This window comes from Geotrypetes seraphini, chromosome 10 (genome assembly GCF_902459505.1).
Source record: "Geotrypetes seraphini chromosome 10, aGeoSer1.1, whole genome shotgun sequence".
In the NCBI taxonomy this organism is placed as follows: Eukaryota; Metazoa; Chordata; class Amphibia; order Gymnophiona; family Dermophiidae; genus Geotrypetes; species Geotrypetes seraphini.
The window spans coordinates 144,827,349-144,847,324 of record NC_047093.1 but is presented as its reverse complement, the minus strand read 5'-3'; positions in this window follow the sequence as shown (position 1 = coordinate 144,847,324).

Sequence of the window (19,976 nt, the reverse complement as noted above, 5' to 3'; positions counted from 1 at the left end):
CCTGTTCTCACGGTGGCCAATCCAGGTCACTAGTACCTGGCCAAAACCCAAAGGGTAGCAACGTTCCAGAATCCCAAAGGTTAACAAAAGATTCTAGAACCCCCAAAGAGTATCAAGATTCCAGGCAGAATCTCAAAAGATCATTTCTATAGCACTACTAGACATACGCAGCACTCTGTATCAAAATGCAGAAGAGATGGTCCCTGCTCAAAAGAGCTTACAATCTAGTCAAGACAGGAAGTTGCATCAATACACTGTAATTAAGACAGATATTGGTGCTTAGCCACTCCAGTGCTGAATATTGCGCTTAACTAGTTATATTTTAAAGCAGACAATGAAGGAAAAAAACAAAAGGAGGAAGGGGAGATCAGTTTACTGTTGAAACAAGAGGCAATAAGAGAATAGGATCAGTTTTCATAAGCGTCTTTAAAGAGGAAGCATTTTAATCCGCCTTTGAATTTGTCCAAATGATGCTCTGCCCTGATATTACTTGGTAATGAGTTCCAGATCGTGGGAGAAAGAAGTGGCTTGATGAGTGCTGATAATCTTTAATGAGGGAATATGGAGAAGATGTTGGGTGGTAGATCTTAGGATCTAGGCGGATCAAGAGGGATGAGAAGTCTGGGGATGAAGGCAGGTTCTTTAGTATTTTGGGCTTTGAATACTAATGTAGTGATTTGTAGATTATTCTGTGTGGTATTGGTAGCCACAAACATTGACCACAGTTTCCACGTAATGGTGCATTCACTGGAACACCCCCCCCCCCTCTCTGATATGAGTTAATTTCAAGGCATGAGCTCTATCAGTGCTATCATTTAGGATTAGATTCAGTACATCCTATAAGCACTATCCTAGAAGCGGTGGTTATAGTTAGGCATCATTTGTAGAACAATGAATTGTGCCGGGATTCAAGTCCAACTCATAGGCGTGAGGATTTATACCAACTAAAACAGTGGTCTCAAACTCAAACCCTTTGCAGGGCCACATTTTGGATTTGTAGGTGCTTTGGAGGGCCTCAGAGAAAATAGTTAATGGCTGGGAAGGAACAAGGGACAAACTGCAGGAGTCGACTAACCCAGAAGAAGTGGTTACAATGTCTGCAGAAAAAGAGAAGAAAATATGGACCCAAGCACAGGAAAAGAAAGGAGGGACAGCAAAAATACCAGGATCTAAAGTGCATATATGCTAAATGCAAGGAGCCTAAAGAAACAAAATGGGGGAACTAGAAGCCTTGGCCACGCAGAAGACTTCGACATCATTGGAAATCTCTGAAACATGGTGGAATGAGGAAAGCAAATGGGATACAGCACTACCGGGATACAAGCTCTATCGCCAGGACAAAAAGGAGGTGGAATAGCCCTATACATAAAAGAAGGCATACAATCCACACAAATGGACACAGCAGAGACGGCCAGAAAGCTGGAATCTCTATGGGTTAAAATACCGGGAAGGAAGGGCCTGAAATAAAGATGGGCCTATTTTATCGCCCCACCAGGGCAAACCAGAGATATCGATGAGGAAATGGAAGCCGAGATGAAGCGTGAATGCAAAAGCGGCAACACGGTTATTATGGGAGACTTCAACTACCCTGGGATAGACTGGAGGCTTGGAAGCTCAAAATGCGCTAGGGAGACAAAATTCCTGGAAGCTACACAGGATTGTTTTATGGAACAGCTTGTTAGAGAACCGACGAGAGGAAATGCCACTCTGGATCTAATCCTAAATGGGTTAAGGGACCTGCAAAGGAAGTAGAAGTAGTGGGACCGTTGGGAACAGCGATCATAATATGATCAAGTTCAAGGTTGAGGTAGGAGTGTCCAAAAGGCAAGAGATCCATTGCGACAACTTTTAACTTCAGGAAAGGAAACTACGAAGCAATGAGGGAATTGGTAAGGAAGAAACTTAGGAACACTTCCAAAACATGGCTAACGGTAAATCATGCCTGGTCCTTCTTCAGGGACATGGTGAGCGAGGCGCAAAATCTGTATATCCCCAGATTCAGGAAGGGGTGTAAAAAGAATCGAACAAAAGACCCGGCGTGGATAACCAAAACAGTGAAGGAAGCGATAGGCAATAAGAAAAAATCATTCAAGAAATGGAAAAAGGACAAAACTGAGGGGAACTGGAAAAGAGCACAAGAAACATCAAAAAGAATGTCACCGTGAGGTTCGGAAAGCCAAAAGAGAGTATGAAGAGAGGCTAGCCAGGGAAGCAAGAAATTTCAAACCATTCTTCAGATATGTTAAAGGGAAGCAGCCGGCTAGAGAGGAAGTGGGACCGCTGGACGACGGAGACAGGAAGGGAGTGGTGAAGGAGGAGAAGGTAGTGGCAGAAAGGCTTAACATGTTCTTATCGTCTGTATTTACAAACGAAAACACGTCCAACATACCGGAACCTGAGCAATTCTTCAACGGAAGTCAGGCAGAAAAATTAACATCCATAGAAGTGAGCCTTGAGGACGTTCGTAGGCAGATAGAAAAACTAAAAACTGACAAATCCCCGGGTCCGGATGGCATACATCCAAGGGTTCTGAAGGAATTAAAGGAGGAGATAGCGGAACTACTGCAGCAATTTGCAACTTATCCCTGAAAACAGGCGAGATCCGGAAGATTGGAAGATAGCCAACGTTACGCCCATCTTTAAAAGGGATCAAGAGGTGACCCGGGAAACTACAGGCCGGTGAGCTTGACTTCGGTTCCGGGGAAAATGGCAGAAGCACTGATAAAAGAAAACATCGATCAACATTTTGAAAAAACATGAACTTCTGATAACCAGCCAGCATGGTTTCTGCAAGGGAAGATCGTGCCTAACGAACTTATTGCACTTCTTCGAAGGGATCAACAAACGGATGGACAAAGGAGACCCCATAGACATCATATATCTAGATTTCCAAAAAGCCTTTGACAAGGTGCCCCATGAACGTCCTACTCCGGAAACTGAAGAACCATGGGGTGGAAGGAGACGTACATAGATGGATCAGAAACTGGTTGGAGGGTAGAAAACAAAGGGTAGGAGTGAAGGGTCACTACTCCGACTGGAGGAGGGTCACGAGTGGTGTCCCGCAGGGCTCGGTGCTCGGGCCGCTGCTATTTAATATCTTCATAAATGATCTAGAAACAGGAACGAAGTGCGAGATAATAAAATTTGCGGACGACACCAAACTATTTAATGGAGCTCGACTACAGAAAAGTTGCAAAGGGACTTGAACAAATTAGAAGAATGGGCGGCGAAATGGCAGATGAAGTTCAACATTGAAAATGTAAAGTATTACATGTGGGGAGCAGAAACTCGAGGTACAACTATACAATGGGAGGGATGTTATTGAATAAGAGTACCCAGGAAAGGGACTTGGGGGTAATGGTGGACATGACAATGAAGCCATCAGCACAGTGTGCAGCGGCCGCTAAGAGAGCGAATAGAATGCTTGGTATAATCAAAAAGGGTATTACAGCCAGAACGAAAGAAGTTATCCTGCCGTTGTATCGGGCGATGGTGCGCCCGCATTTGGAGTACTGCGTCCAATATTGGTCGCCGTATCTTAAGAAGGATATGGCGTTAGTCGAGAGGGTTCAAAGGAGAGCAACACGTCTGATAATAGGTCTGGAAAACCTGTCATATTCTGAGAGATTGGAGAAGCTGGGTCTCTTTTCCCTGGAGAAGAGGAGACTTAGAGGGGATATGATAGAGACTTACAAGATCATGAAGGGCATAGAGAGAGTAGAGAGGGACAGATTCTTCGAACTTTCGAAAATAAGAGAACAAGAGGGCATTCGGAAAAGTTGAAAGGGGACAGATTCAAAACAAATGCTAGGAGTTCTTCTTTACCCAACGTGTGGTGGACACCTGGAATGCGCTTCCAGAGGACGTTATAAGGCAGAGTACGGTACTGGGGTTCAAGAAAGGATTGGACAAATTCCTACTGGAAATGGGGATAGAGGGGTATAGATAGAAGATTACTGCACAGGTCCTGGACCTGTTGGGCCGCCGCGTGAGCGGACTGCTGGGCACGATGGACCTCGGGTCTGACCCAGCAGAGGCATTTCTTATGTTCTTATGTCTTAATAAAGAAATGACAATTTTGCAGTAAAACTCTTTATAGTTTATAAATCTTTCCTTTTGGCTAAATCTTAATAATAATATTGTCATTTATAGCTAAAGAGACATATGATCAAGAAACTGTTTTATTTTACTTTTGTGATTATGATAAACATACCGAGGGCCTCAACTTAGTACCTGGCAGGCAGCGAGTTTGAGACCACTGAACTAAAACCAAGTGTTACTAAGCAATTCAGTAAGCCTTAGTTAGGTGCCATCGACTTGTGTGTGAATCCTAGCGACTTGATGAATTACAGATCTAAAAAGAGATCGGTTTTGTGTTAGTCCAGTAAGGTCTTCCAGCATGACCCATGGTTGTTTTCAACAACATGTCCAGCATCTGATTGCAGTTAGCCATACCAAGACATTAATATGTATTAAATACATTGCAGAGGAAAATCCACCTGCTCTTTCATTCACCTCCACTTTCCCCTGGCCAAGAAAACATCCCTGACCCTCAATTTCAGCCCTGGAGGCAAGCAGGATGGTATCGCATTTCTTAGAAACTCACCAAGCTGCAGGTACAATTAGAAGGTAAACCAGAAAAGCCTGCAGAGCTCAACTTGTCACTGCTGGAATGTGCCGGAATGCCATCAAAGGTTCACGTGCTGATGGACAGCTATTTAGAGAGGAGACTGGTCATTAGGGCTTAGGCTGGCCATGTCTGGGAGGAGCTGCCCTTTTAATAATACAATTTGTGTAGAGGCCACGGAACAGTTAGGTAGGGTCTCAACAACAGTTAGGTAGTTGTCTAAACAAGAGCTTTAGAAAGGAGATGACATGGCAAAAATCCCAGGAAAGTTGGGGTTCACTTCCTGCTCCGCAGCTAGGTTTCTACTAGGTAAAACAAGACAGACAAGTGCCATCCCGCTACTGAAGGAGTTACAATGACTCCCAATTGAGAGCAGGGCAAAATTTAAAATCCTATTGCTGATGCACTAAACTGTTCACTTCTCGGAACCTCAATACCTAGCGGCCAGACTAAATAACCATATGCTCTGGTGTGCTCTGCGCTCCAGCCAAGAGTCCTTACTACAAATACCTTCCTTCAAAGACATCAAATACAAAAGCACCAGGGCAAGAATGTTCTCGGTAATGGCACCCATGTGGTGGAATGCCTTACCGGAGGAATTAAAGTTAGAAAAGAACACCAGAAAACTCAAGAAAGGATTGAAGACTATCCTTTTCTCAAACTACTTCAACTGAAACTATGAAGTCGACAGAGAGAGTAAACTAGATCTTTCAAGGATGCATGTAAAGAGATTATATTTAGTTGAAATGGCCAACCTCCTTAAGAGGTATGTAAATGTGTATAGGGTATTTAGCAGCAATAGTAAACCTAGTATTACATGTGTACATCCATGCCAGTATTAATAACTCTGTAACACCACCACAGAGCTCTATATTTCAGTATAGAGCCCATGCATTGTAACACCTCACATCTCCTTATGGTAACATCTCTACAGAAGCTAATGTATCATATCACCTTTACAGAAGCTCGTGCAGTGTAGTGCCTTTGCAAAGGCTCATGTATGCTAATCTAAATTGACTCCCAAGTCATTAGGAGCGGTATAGAAGTGCTCAATAATCATAATCATAAATACTGTTACCAGGAAAATTAACATCATTCTTTATAAGAGTTTCCGTGTGTGCTATGCAGTTATTTAATTATACTATGTATACTGACCTGTAACCAATTCAGGGCTCTTTTGGGAGGCTGGGCTAAGCAACCAAATAAATATATAAATAAATTAAAAAATGCATATAAATAAATTTTATGCTGAATTTCATCTTATATTTATAGGTGCTATTCTGAATAGTGCCACACGAGGGCGCCATTACCTTCGAGAGAACTAAATTTAATAGCTCAGTAGTGCTGTCCTCCTGTGGTCATTCCTCAGAATACAGGTATAATCGCTTAATCATTGGTATAAATTTACAGCAATGTTTACTGCACCATACCTTCTAGCTGGAGGTCTTCTACTTTAAACATTCTGCAATTTATTTTTACCTTATTTTTATGCTTATCTATTAAAGCATACAAAGGGCAGTACAAGGATAACAAATATTCAGTATATTAACTCCTTGCTTCTAAGATCTTAGAGATATGCATTTTGGAGGCAATGTGCCACAGCTGCCAAATTGCCCAGATCCAGAAGGGAGATCATAGGTCAGTTTTGGGTTTCTGACAGCCTTATCCTTGATGCCTTTGATTTTCAGCACAAAGTTCAGTGGGTAAAACCAGGGACTACGAATCCCATATTGCTTTAGGATGGAAGTTTAAAATCAGGACTGGCCAAAAAGGCTCCAGCCTGGAGCTGGGCAACTTGTTAGCCCTGGGTTCACATACCAGCCTTTAGGGAAGACTCCACAGCGTCTGCACAGCACAGGATGTTTCAGTAGCCATCCACAGGACTTGTCTAGCGAGTCTTAAATGACCATGGATTTGCTACTCCATCCCAGGTTGACCAAACTGATTCAGTCCTGAATTTTATCCCACTGTGTGCAGAGACTTGTTCTAATTGCCCTCTGCTTTTTCTTGAGACAATCAGCCTGGCATTCAGTGGGGCTAAAAGGTGGACTGGATCAATTCGCTAACTAATCCAGAGAGGGATGGAGACTTCGAAAATTCCTGTGTTTCCTTCATTTGAACTGGGTCATACAGGACATCACTGTCTCTTAGCTAATGAGGCTAAAAGCTTTCCTGGGCTGGACAGCAGTGGCACCAGGAGGGAGCCTAAGCAGAAGGGATGGGAATGTGCACCCAACACTCCTGGAATTTGGAGAAGAGTATAGTTCCTTGGAAGAACATCTTGCTGTTAGAGAGGGTATGTATGTCCTAGATTAAATGGATTTCAAAAATAAAAGATGAATCGATATTGGGAACTCTGATGGGCCACTCCTGTCCCACTGAGGCATTTGCTGTGTATTTCCACTATATCTGACCCATTTCTGTTCGCAATGGTAATTATTAAGCAGGGAGCTTATCCAGGCACAGGACCTTGGGCTGGTGCCTCCTAAGAAGAAGCATGTCACAGAATATTTGGGGTGGAAAAGGGGAGTATAAGTGCATTATCTCCTATTCACTGTCCTCCCCAAGAGTGGCAGATGAATGAACTGGCATAATAATAATAATAATAATAATAATAATATTGAACCCATTAAACCAAGATGTATATCACTGATGCCTGACATAACATGTCCAGAAGCACAAAATTATGAGGGTTATGGTTCCAGGATAATTATTCTAGAATCAGAGAAAGATGGGGCAGGAAGAGACCTTGGGGATTCATCTACTGCACTCCCTTGCCTCCATGTAGGATCCCTATATGTAAAATCTCCCAGATAGATGCTTCTCTAACCTGTTCTTTAATAAAACACAACAACAATCATAGAAGTTGGTGGTTGCATATCGCTGAACTGGGCTTCCCCAGGCTCTCCTTGATTTCTGTATTTCTTTCCTGGCACTGAATACGCCGGGTAACTCTTTTTTTTTTTTTTTAATTCTTTATTTATCATTTTAAGATATTTAACAAAATATATTTTGTACAGAAAGATTGTCTGATCAAACACAAAATAATAAGAAATAATTTACATAATATTGAAAAATTCTAATCATACAATCTCAAGTCCTCTATAATGTGATCCAAGATTTAAATGAGTGAACTTAAGGAAATCAATTTATTAATAAATTCTATACAAAAGAAAAGGTATCGTGTGACTGGATTAAGGAGTTTATTCTATTATCAAATCCAATTGTTGTTACTATTATATTGTTGTTATTGTTGTTGTTGTTCCTTCTTTTTCCAAACGTTTCAGCGTCAGAAAAGCTGTGAGTTGAGCTGGTTCAAAAAACACATATTTATTATCTCGATACCTTATTATGCATTTACATGGGAAACGTAAAAAGAAAATACCACCCAGCTGTGTAACTCCTGCTTTCATCATAAGAAATTGACGCCTACGGTTCTGAGTTTCTCTACTAACATCTGGAAACATTTGAATTTTCAAACCCAGAAATTCTTTATTCTTGTTCTTAAAGAACATTTTTAAAATCCAATCCTTATCTGGCAACAATGCCACTGATAGTAAAAGAGTTGCTGGTTTAGCCAAATCTTTATCTGATGTTTCCAGGATTGCTGTCAAATCTTGTTGAAGGTCTTGTGTTTCCTGTTTCTTATCCTCCGATTGCTGATCCCTTGCTTTAATAGGCAAATAGCATACTCGAGTGAGAGGAGGCACTGATTCCTCAGGAATATTAAGTATCTCCGTAAAATACCTTTTTATCATCTCTTTCGGGTTTATAGATAAAATTTAAGGAAAGTTCAGTAATCGTAGGTTATTAGTCCGATAGTTGTTTTCCATAGTTTCCAATTTTCTTCTAATAATTTGATTATCTTTTATTATTGTAGATTGAACTTGTTTGATCATTTTTACTTCATTTTCAATTTCTCCCACTTTTTCTTTAATATTAGAAATTTCCTGTTTATTTTCCTCTATTATTTGTTTTTGAATTTTTATGTTCTTTTCTCCTTCTTTAATTTGTTTAGTTAGTGAGTCTCCCAGTTTGGAAACTAAGTCCCAAATTGAGTCAAGAGTCACTTCAGCTGGTTTTTCATGTTTAAAGAAAGTCTCATGTAAAGTTTGGAAAGGCTCACCTTGACTGCCTTCTGTCTGTTGGTCTGGATTTTCTCCTCCCTCTGCTCTATCCGCTGGGACTATCTCTGGGCTTAACAAAGCCATAGAGACTTCCCCTTGCTGGCTCCCCGGTGTTACAGCCTCTCGGTCAGGGAGTGCTGCAGCTTCTGGCCCACTCCTTTCGCGTGGGGAGCTCGCACTCAGCGGTGGGGGAGGTGGATTCCTCTGGTCGGGGCTCAGCGTAGTATCCAGCCCTGGGACTTCCGATCCGGCGTCACTCCATGTCGCAGAATCCAACGGGCGACTCCCCAACGCCACTGACTCCCTCTGAAGACGCTGAAGAAAATGTTCAATTGAAGCGAGAGGGGGATGTTCAAGACGCCGCGAGGCTGCAGCGGCGCTCTTACCCCGTCTCTTCGGCATCGCGACAGACAAAAAATCTAATCGCTGAAGAAAATGAAAAGCGGTAGTTCCCACAGCGTCTCACCAGACACTGGTACGAATCGCCATCTTGGATCGCCGGGTAACTCTTTAAAAATTATCAAACTTCAGAACAGCAGTAAAAACTTTTATTTTCACATGAACTGGCTGTAATTATAGACTCTGACTTCTAAATTGTTACCTAAACGAGTCTAAAATGTATAGTGTATTTAGTTGCAATAGTAAACCTAGTATTACATGTGTACATACATAGGACAACTGATTTGGTATAAACGTGCATATAGAAACATAGAAACATAGAAGATGACGGCAGAAAAGGGCTACAGCCCATCAAGTCTGCCCACTCTGCTTACCCACCCTCTGTCTATGCCCTAATGACCCAATTTCCTTATCTTGACCCTCGTAGGGATCCCACATGGGTATCCCATTTATTCTTAAAGTCTGGCACGCTGTCTGCCTCGATCACCTGCACTGGAAGCTTGTTCCAATGATCAACCACTCTCTCTGTGAAGAAATACTTTCTGGTGTCGCTATGAAATTTTTCGCCCTTGAGTTTGAGCGGGTGCCCTCTTCTGGCCGAGGGTCCCTTGAGAAAGAAAATATCATCTTCCACTTTGACATGTCCCGTGAGGTACTTAAATGTTTCGATCATGTCTCCCCTCTTCCTACGTTCCTCGAGAGTGTAGAGCTGCAATTTGTTCAGTCTCTCTTCATACGAGAGACCCTTGAGCCCCGAGATCATCCTGGTGGCCGTCCGCTGAACCGATTCAATTCTGCGCACATCTTTACTGTAATGTGGCCTCCAGAATTGCACACAGTACTCCAGATGAGGTCTCACCATGGCCCTGTACAACGGCATTATGACTTCAGGCTTTCGGCTGACGAAACTTCTATTGATACAACCCAATATCTGCCTTGCCTTAGATGAAGCCTTCTCCACTTGATTGGCAGTTTTCATGTCTGCACTGATGATTACTCCTAAATCTCATTCTGCTGAAGTCCTAGTTAAAGTTTCTCCATTCAAGAAGTACATCCTGCATGGATTTCCGCTTCCGAGGTGCATGACTTTACATTTCTTAGCATTGAAGCCTAGCTGCCAGGTTGAGGACCAACTTTCCAATGTAAGCAGGTCCTGTGCCATATAATTCTGTAAACTGCATTCACTTACTATATTACATAGTTTGGCGTCATCGGCGAATAGTGTTATTTTACCTTGAAGCCCTTGAGTCAGATCCCCTATGAATATGTTGAAAAGGAGTGGACCCAGGACCGAGCCCTGCGGCACTCCACTGGTCACCTCCGATGTTTTAGAGAGGGTACCATTAACCACCACCCTCTGAAGTCTGCCACTCAGCCAATCATTGACCCATGCAGTTAGTGTCTCTCCTAACCCCATCAATTCCATCTTGCTTAGCAGCCTGCGGTGTGGGACACTGTCAAAAGCTTTACTGAAGTCCAGGTACACGACGTCCAAAGACTCTCCCAAGTCCAACTTTCTTGTTACCCAGTCAAAGAAGCTGATGAGATTGGATTGGCAGGATCTACCCTTGGTGAATCCATGCTGACTGGGATCCCGAAGATTCCCTTCATTCAAGATCGTGTCCAATTTGCTTTTAATTGTTTCCATGAGTTTGCACACTATTGATGTGAGACTCACTGGTCTATAATTCGCAGCCTCTGCCCTGCAACCCTTTTTATGCAGAGGAACGACATTAGCTAATTTTCAGTCCAGGGGAACTTTCCCCTTACTTAGGGAGAGATTGAATAGCGCAGCCAACGGTTTCGCCAGGACATCGCTCAATTCTCTGAGTACTCTTGGGTGCAAATTGTCTGGTCCCATGGCTTTGTTCACCTTGAGTCTTGCCAGTTCACTGTAAACTTCACCTGGTGTGAACTCAAAATTCTGAAACGGGTCTTCTGTGCTTTGTGTTGCCTTCAACTGTGGACCGTGTCCCGGTGCCTCACAGGTGAAGACTGAGCAGAAGTATTCATTCAGTAGTTCGGCTTTATCGGAATCTGCTTCCACGTAACTTTCGTCTGGCTTCTAAGGCATACTATCCCGCATGTGTTCCTTTTTCTGTCACTAATATACCTGAAGAAGGATTTGTCCCCCTTTTTAATGTTTTTTGCCAGAATTTCTTCCTCTCGAAGTTTTGCCTCCCTAACTGCCATTTTGACCGCTGTAGACCTGGTCCTATATTCTACCTTTGCCTCTCGTTTCTCCGTGCGCTTGTAGGAGAGAAACGCTTTTTTCTTCTCCTTAATGAGGTGCGAGATCTCCGCGGTGAACCATTGGGGTTTATTGTTTCTTTGTCTTTTATTTACTGATTTTATGAAGCGGCTAGTTGCTTCATGTATGGTTGATTTCAGTGTTAACCACTTAGCTTCTACATCATCGGTCTCCGCTTGGTCCTGCAGCATCCGATGGACGAAATCTCCCCAATGCTGCTGGCTGCCCGAAGTTCACAATGCCGGAGAAGGTACTGGGGACAAGGGAGACTCATAAAAGCCATATCTGACTCCAGGGTGGGGGCTGAACTAAAGAGAGTAAGTCCAAAACCCGGACAAACTCCCTCCAGATGCTTAGACAGTCCTCTAAAAAGAGGACATGTCTGGGTAAATCTGGACTTTTGGTAAAGCACAGTTACTTACCGTAACAGGTGTTATCCAGGGACAGCAGGCAGATATTCTTAACGTATGGGTGATGTCACCGACGGAGCCCCGGTACGGACCTTTTTAACTAGAAAGTTCTAGTTGGCCGCACCGCGCATGCGCGAGTGCCTTCCCGCCCGACGGAGGAGTGCGTGGTCTCCAGTTAGGATAAGCCAGCTAAGAAGCCAACCCGGGGAGGTGGGTGGGTCGTAAGAATATCTGCCTGCTGTCCCTGGATAACACCTGTTACGGTAAGTAACTGTGCTTTATCCCAGGACAAGCAGGCAGCATATTCTTAACGTATGGGTGACCTCTAAGCTAACAGAGAGGGAGGAGGGATGGTTGGCCATTAGGAAAATAAATTTTGTAACACAGATTGACCAAAGTGTCCATCCCGTCTGGAGAAGGCATCCAGACAGTAGTGAGTAGTGAATGTGTGAACTGAAGACCAAGTGGCCGCCTTGCAGATTTCCTCAATAGGCGTGGAACGGAGGAAAGCCACAGAAGCAGCCATAGCCCTGACTTTATGGGCCGTGACAGCTCCTTCCAGTGACAGGCCGGCCCGAGCATAACAGAACGCAATACAGGCAGCAAGCCAATTGGACAGCGTTCGTTTAGATACAGGGTGACCCAGACGGTTAGGATCGAAGGTCAGAAAGAGTTGAGGAGAGGAGCGGTGAGCCCTGGTACGGTCAAGGTAGTACGCCAGGGCACGCTTACAATCCAGCGTGTGAAGAGCCTGTTCCCCAGGATGAGAATGGGGTTTTGGGAAGAAGACAGGTAGCACGATGGACTGGTTGAGGTGAAAGGCTGAAACCACCTTAGGAAGGAATTTAGGATGGGTACGCAGAACCACCTTGTCATGGTGAAAAACAGTGAACGGTGGATCGGCGACCAGTGCATGTAGCTCACTAACCCTCCTGGCAGAGGTGATGGCAATGAGGAAAAGCACCTTCCATGTGAGAAGTTTGAGCGAGGTAGTAGCAAGAGGCTCAAAAGGAGGTTTCATGAGGGCTGACAAAACCACATTGAGGTCCCAGACGACCGGGGGAGGCTGAAGAGGTGGTTTGATATTGAAGAGGCCTCTCATGAACCGGGAAACCAGAGGATGAGCCGTGAGGGGTTTTCCGAGGATAGGCTCGTGAAAAGCAGTGATGGCACTGAGGTGGACTCTGATCGAGGTAGACTTGAGACCAGCGTTAGACAGAGAGAGCAAATAGTCCAGTACGGTTTCCACCGCCAATGAGGTGGGATTGTGATGATGCAGGAGGCACCAAGAGGAGAACCGGGTCCATTTCTGATGGTAACATTGGAGTGTGGAGGGTTTCCTGGAGGCATCCAAAATGCGACGGACAGGCTGAGACAGGTTTTCTGGAGAGGTCAGCCCGAGAGAAACCAAGCTGTCAGGTGGAGGGAAGACAGATTGGGATGAAGCAGAGACTGATGTTGCTGCGTAAGCAGAGAAGGAAATACAGGAAGAGGAATGGGCTCCCTGGAGCTGAGTTGAAGCAGGAGGGAGAACCAGTGTTGTCTGGGCCACCGAGGGGCGATGAGAATCATGGTGGCCCTGTCCTTGCGGAGTTTGAACAGGGTCCGCAACATCAGAGGAAGTGGAGGGAAGGCATAGAGGAACCGATCCGTCCAGTCGAGTAGGAATGCATCCGGGGCCAGACGATGTGGAGAGAAGAGTCTGGAACAGAACTGGGGCAGTTGATGGTTGTGCGGAGCTGCAAAGAGGTCCACCTGCGGAGTGCCCCAGCGAGCAAAGATGGAGTGGAGAGTGGGAGGATCCAGGGTCCACTCGTGAGGTTGAAGGATGCGGCTGAGCTGGTCGGCCAGGGAGTTCTGTTCGCCCTGGATATAGACCGCTTTGAGATAAAGATTGTGGGCTGTGGCCCAGGTCCAAATTCGGAGGGCCTCCTGACAAAGGAGACGAGATCCGGTGCCGCCTTGCTTGTTGATGTAGTACATGGCGACCTGGTTGTCCGTGCACAGGAGAAGAACCTGAGGATAGAGAAGGTGCTGGAAGGCCTTGAGAGCATAAAACATGGCTCTGAGTTCCAGGAAATTGATGTGATGTTGACGCTCCTGAGGGGTCCAGAGTCCCTGGGTGCGTAGATCCCCTATGTGAGCTCCCCATGCATAGGGGGAGGCATCTGTGGTGATGATCATGGAATGAGGGGGTGGATGAAAAAGGAGGCCCCTGGAAAGATTTGAGGAGTTCAACCACCATTGAAGAGATCGCTGAAGAGACGATGTCACAGAGATGGGATGAGAAAGAGGATCCCTGGTCTGTGACCATTGGTTGGCGAGGGTCCATTGCGGTATCCTCAGATGGAGTCGCGCCAGAGGAACCACATGGACTGTCGAGGCCATGTGACCCAGAAGAATCATCATCTGGCGAGCAGGGATGGATGGTTGGAGGAGCACCTGTCGACAGAGGTGAAGCAGTGTCCAGTGCCGGTCGGCAGGAAGGAACGCTCTCATGAAGTTGGTATCGAGAAGTGCTCCGATGAACTGAAGGCGCTGCGTGGGAAGCAGATGCGACTTGGGATAATTGATCTCGAACCCCAAGAGATGGAGGAAAGAGATGGTGTGGTGGGTTGATTGCAGCACAAGTGGAGAGGTTGTTGCTTTCACCAACCAATCGTCCAAGTAGGGGAACACTTGTAGGTTGTGGGACCTGAGACAGGCCGCTACCACAATCAGGCACTTGGTGAACACCCTGGGTGATGATGCGAGACCAAAGAGCAGCACTTTGTACTGATAGTGGTGATTCAGTATCTGGAATCGGAGGTAGCGACGTGAAGCCTGATGGATTGGGATGTGAGTGTAGGCCTCCTTGAGGTCCAGGGAACATAGCCAGTCGTGTTGAGACAGAAGAGGATAAAGTGTGGCAAGGGAGAGCATCCTGAACTTTTCCTTGACCAAACACTTGTTGAGGTTCCTGAGGTCGAGGATAGGACGAAGATCCCCTGTTTTCTTGGGTACCAAGAAGTAGCGGGAGTAAAATCCCTGACCCCTTTGGTCTGGTGGAACTTCTTCGATGGCATTGAGAAGGAGGAGGGATTGGACCTCCCTGAGGAGGAGTGGAGTTTGGGAGGAGTGAGAAGCAGACTCTACGGGAGGGTGGTCTGCAGGAAGAGTCTGGAACCTTAGTGAGTATCCGTGACGGATGATGTTTAGAACCCACAGGTCTGATGTGATGGCCTCCCAGCGTCGTAGAAAGATGGTGAGGCGGCCCCCGATAGGTTGAGGCAGAGGCAGCGAGGGTTGGAGACTGGCTATGCCCTGGAGAAAGGAGTCAAAAGGGCTGAGGAGGCTTAGTTTGAGGGAGAGGCTTGGCCGTCTGGTGAGATTGCGAGCGAGCCTGAGAGTGTTGTTGTTGTTGTTGGCGAGGCCGACGAGATTGCTGTTGAGGAGGATTAAGTGGCCTAGCAGAAAAACGACGTTGGTAAGAGGACTGAGGTCTGTATGGTCGTGTTGGCGGAGTCTTCTTTTTAGGCTTAATGAGGGTGTCCCATCTTGTCTCATGAGCCGAAAGTTTTTGTGTCGTGGTATCCAGAGACTCCCCAAAAAGTTCATCACCAAGACAGGGCGCGTTGGCAAGGCGGTCTTGGTGGTTCACATCAAGGTCAGATACCCTCAGCCAGGCAAGGCGTCGCATGGCCACTGCCAGAGCAGAGGCTCGGGAGGAGAGCTCGAAAGAGTCATAGATTGAGCGTACCATGAATTTCCTAAGCTGAAGGAGGGTGGAAATTTGTTGCTGAAATAATGGAACCTTGCGTTCAGGGATATACTTTTGCAGAGCATAAAGTTGTTGTACCAGATATTTCATGTAAAAAGAAAAATGAAATGAGTAATTGTTGGCTCTGCTAGCCAGCATGGCATTCTGGTACAGGCGCTTTCCAAATTTGTCCATTGTTTTACCTTCTCTGCCAGGAGGGGTGGAGGCATAGACACTGGAACCATGAGATTTTTTGAGAGTGGATTCTACCAGGAGGCTCTCATGTGGCAATTGGGGTTTATCAAATCCCGGGATAGGGATGACCCGGTATAAACTGTCCAGTTTCTTAGGGGCACCTGGAACAGTAAGGGGATTCTCCAAATTTTTATAAAATGTTTCCCGTAGAATATCATGGACGGGTAGTTTGAGAAACTCCTTGGGGGGTTGATCGAAGTCCAAGGCTTCTAAAAAGGCCTGGGACTTCTTTGAGTCGGACTCAAGTGGGATGGAGAGAGCCGCAGACATCTCCCGAAGGAATTTCGTAAATGAGGACTGCTCGGGTTTGGAGGTGGATTCAGCCATGGAGGGTTCTTCATCAGTGGAAGAGGCATCCTCCTCGGTACCGAGTGGGGACTGCTCCCATAAGTCTGGGTCCCTGATGGCCGGCTCAGTATGGCGGGTTTTAGAAAGGGACTTGCCAGATCTCATGGATACGGTGCCGGGAGATGAAGATCGGTGCCGATCTCTGTCCCGGGAGGAGTGGTGCCGATCCCGGTCCCGAGACGATCGATGTCGATCCTGGGGCCGGGAGGGGTCCTCCGCCGCGCAAGTCTGAAGTGTAGGCTGGGCAGATAAGACCGGCATGGAAGTGTTCATCGGTACCGAGGGGGTGGCCACTGGCGGAGTGGTGCGAGGCTCGGGCCGGACCGGTACCGGAAGGAGTGGTGCCAGCAGGGTCGGAAGCAGTTCCTGGAGCTGGTGCTGTAGCTGCTCCTGCAATTTGTTCTGGAGGATGGCCGAGATACGGTCCTCCAATGGGGGCACCGGTACCGTTTTACTTTTCTTCGGTACCATAGGTGCTGCTCTACGCTCCGGCGATGAGGAGGCCAATGAAGAGGCACTCACCGTTATTGGAGCGGAGCGCTTACGGGACTTGCGGGACGTTGGAAGGATCGGTGTCACCGCCGTGGCTGGAGGGCGCTCGAGGGAAGTGGAAGGCTTCTTAGCCGGCTTACCTGGCGCTATCGACCCCGCAGAAGGATCAGGTGGTGTCGATGTTGACGGTGCCGATTTCGGCGGTGCCGTCAACGTCGGGATCGGATCCATAGCAGAACCGGTGCCGAAGAGGAGATTCTGCTGGATTTGTCTATTTTTAAGTGTGCGTTTTTGGAGAGTCGCGCAGCGGGTGCAGGTGTCAGCCCGATGTTCCGGACCCAAGCACTGTAGGCACCAGTTGTGTGGGTCCGAAAGGGAAATTGGGCGTGCACACCGCTGGCACTTCTTAAAACCCGGCTGGGGGGGCATGAAGGGAAATACGGCCTCCGCGAAATCAAAGCCGGAGGCTTGTATGATGGCAACAGGCCCCGCCTGGGCCGGTTGAAAAATAAAGGAAAAAACAAAGTTTTTTTTTTTGTTTTTTTTACCAATTAGAAAGAAAACAGAAACCCGAAGGGAAAAAGTAGAAAAATATCAAAAATAACGCGAGCGGGAAGGCAAAAAAGAAGTGTTCAACGGCCGTTGAAACCACATGCGTCTTCTTCGCTCCGCGGAAACGAAGAAACTGGAGACCACGCACTCCTCCGTCGGGCGGGAAGGCACTCGCGCATGCGCGGTGCGGCCAACTAGAACTTTCTAGTTAAAAAGGTCTGTACTGGGGCTCCGTCGGTGACGTCACCCATACGTTAAGAATATGCTGCCTGCTTGTCCTGGGATAACCCTATTTTAGAGTACATTTTCAAAGGCTAAGTCAGGATTGACTTATAGTAACATAGTAAATGACGGCAGATAAAGACCCGAGTGGTCTGACTCAGGTAAGAATAAAAATATAACTTGGGTGGATAAACTGAATCCACTCGCCTAAAAGTATGCGTGTGCTTTTACCCCTTGCACAGTTATAACTGCGTTACAAAGAGGCATTGAGTGGGTGGTTGCAAACCATGCAGACACATTACTTTTTTGAAAAAAAATATAGAAACATACCCACCACACAATCCTTATGCTTTCATTTGGACCGGCTGATCTTCCTCTACATGTTGCAAGTGAAAACTAGATTAGGGAGAGGTAGCCCGGGTTCAAATTCCACTGTTGCTCCTTAGTCTTGGATAAGTCACCTAATCTATCGTTGTCTTGGGTACACACTTAGACTGTAAGCCCTCTAGGGACAGGAAAATACCTGCTGTAACTAGTCTTGACCTAAACTGAAAATTGGGCCTAAGTCAAAACCCATCCCTTCCTCCCTTTGTGTGGGCTAAAAATGAAATGTGTGCGTTTCCTGTTGGAACATATATCCTATTAAACTATCATCAGTCAATATCTTGAAGCCTTTGGCTGCTCTCCTCTGGGACTTCTCTCTTCTGCATTACGGAGGTTCAGGTTGTCTATCTTTCCTCACAGTCACCAACCAACACAGTTAATGCATCGCTCTGGCTACCTCCTTTCACAACCCCAAACTTTGACTTGTCCCTCGTGATTAAAATGAGTAGCTTAGGCAAAGGCAGGAGCGGGGACAGGAGAGGAGACGTCTTAGGCTAGTCAGATAATTATTATCTTTGCTTATCTTTCAGCTGTTGAAGTAACACCTCCACCGGTAAGTTCATGATTAATTTTTCAGTTCTTGAAGAATGGCACAAGGGCAAACTGGAAAAGTGAAAATGTTAAGAATTAGAAGCTGGGATATGGGACGTAGGAGTCTCTGTAGTGTTCAGGTCAGGTCTACATAGCTCTCTTCCAGTTTGGGACTGTGGAGACTGGAGGGCTGGACAAGCTCTGTGATGATGTCATTGAGACATCTGATGGTCTTGTTTATTGAAAACTCATAGAGACAGTCAACTTCATGTGCGAGACAGGTGGACCTCATGAGATAAGAGATCTTGTGCTAGTCACAGAGGAGGAAATGAAGTTCACCAAGCATGAACTTTAAGGGCTTTTCAAAACAAATCAAAAATCCCAGTTCCCGCCATGAGGTGGCCTCTTTGCCTCACCCTGGCTTTTGACCATTGCTTTCCCAGTTTGGCTAGTCCTACGTGGCCCATGGAGAATTGAACCTTAGTGTCCTGCATGATAGGGATAAGGGCTACCACTGAGCCAGGCCACAGCAGAAACCAAATTTTGAATTTGCATGTGAATGAGGTAACGTTTGTTTGACATGAGTCAATAAGGAATGGATGAGGGGACCGTGAAAGGCGGGAAGACCGAAGTAAAGGAAGGCTTTGGGTCAGAGCCACAGGGTCTCATGAGATAACTCTTAGCAAGGTAGCCAAGCGGACTAAAGATCACAGGTAGCCCCTCACAGCAAATAAAGGAGGGGAGGGGATTTGCTGTTTTCCATGTCATTGGGGGCCCAAGTTATTTGATGGAGAGGGGCATCACAGTACTGCCACTGGGTTGGCGGATGGGCGATTGCGGGGTGCGGATAACTCAAGATTGTGATGGGATATGGGATATGAATTGTGGACAATTTGTACCATGGGCTGAGTGGCTCTCAGAAAGCTGATGATGCTGTAATTCATAAGACGGTATCAATATATGGGTTTTGTGGTCTCAGTGTACAGTTCTAAGCTCCAGAGAGAAGGCATCACTTGCATAAGCAGTACATTAAAATTCTCTTGACGAACAAGAACAAAAGAAGCAATAGTGAGGCTGAAGAGAGGTAGAAGAGGGTGAAATGGAGTGACCTATCTTGGTGGGGGGTATGTTCTTTTATTTTTCTGTGACACAGAGATCACAGCAAGTGGTTACAGACTGCTCAAAAGTACAGTGACCTGTGCGGATGCCGTGCGTGAAAACTGGCTCCGTGCAGGTGGAGACCAACAGGACCAACCCCTGCTGTACAGATTATCACTTTGGTAAGCCAGAGAGCGGACGGTGGGCACTGTAGGAAAACCATGCAGGGGAGGGGGGAGGGGAATGCTCAGAGGTCTTTGGTCTTCTATGGAGGAAACAAGGTGAGGTGCAAAAGAGGCACCTTAAAATTGGTGCGTCAATTCTCGTGGCCTCCTCTAACCCAAGTGTCTAACCCCTACTTCCCCTTCCAAGCGTGAGCTCATCTAGTGCGCGCAACACTGATGCTTTCTGTCTCTCTGCGATGTTTTAGTTTTCTCTTTCACTCTCTCTTCACCCTCTTGTTGTCTTTCTCTCTTTTCCAGATGTCTCTCGTGTCCCTCAGTTCCATCCTGTGGGCCAGGCTCCTCCTTGCATAACAATT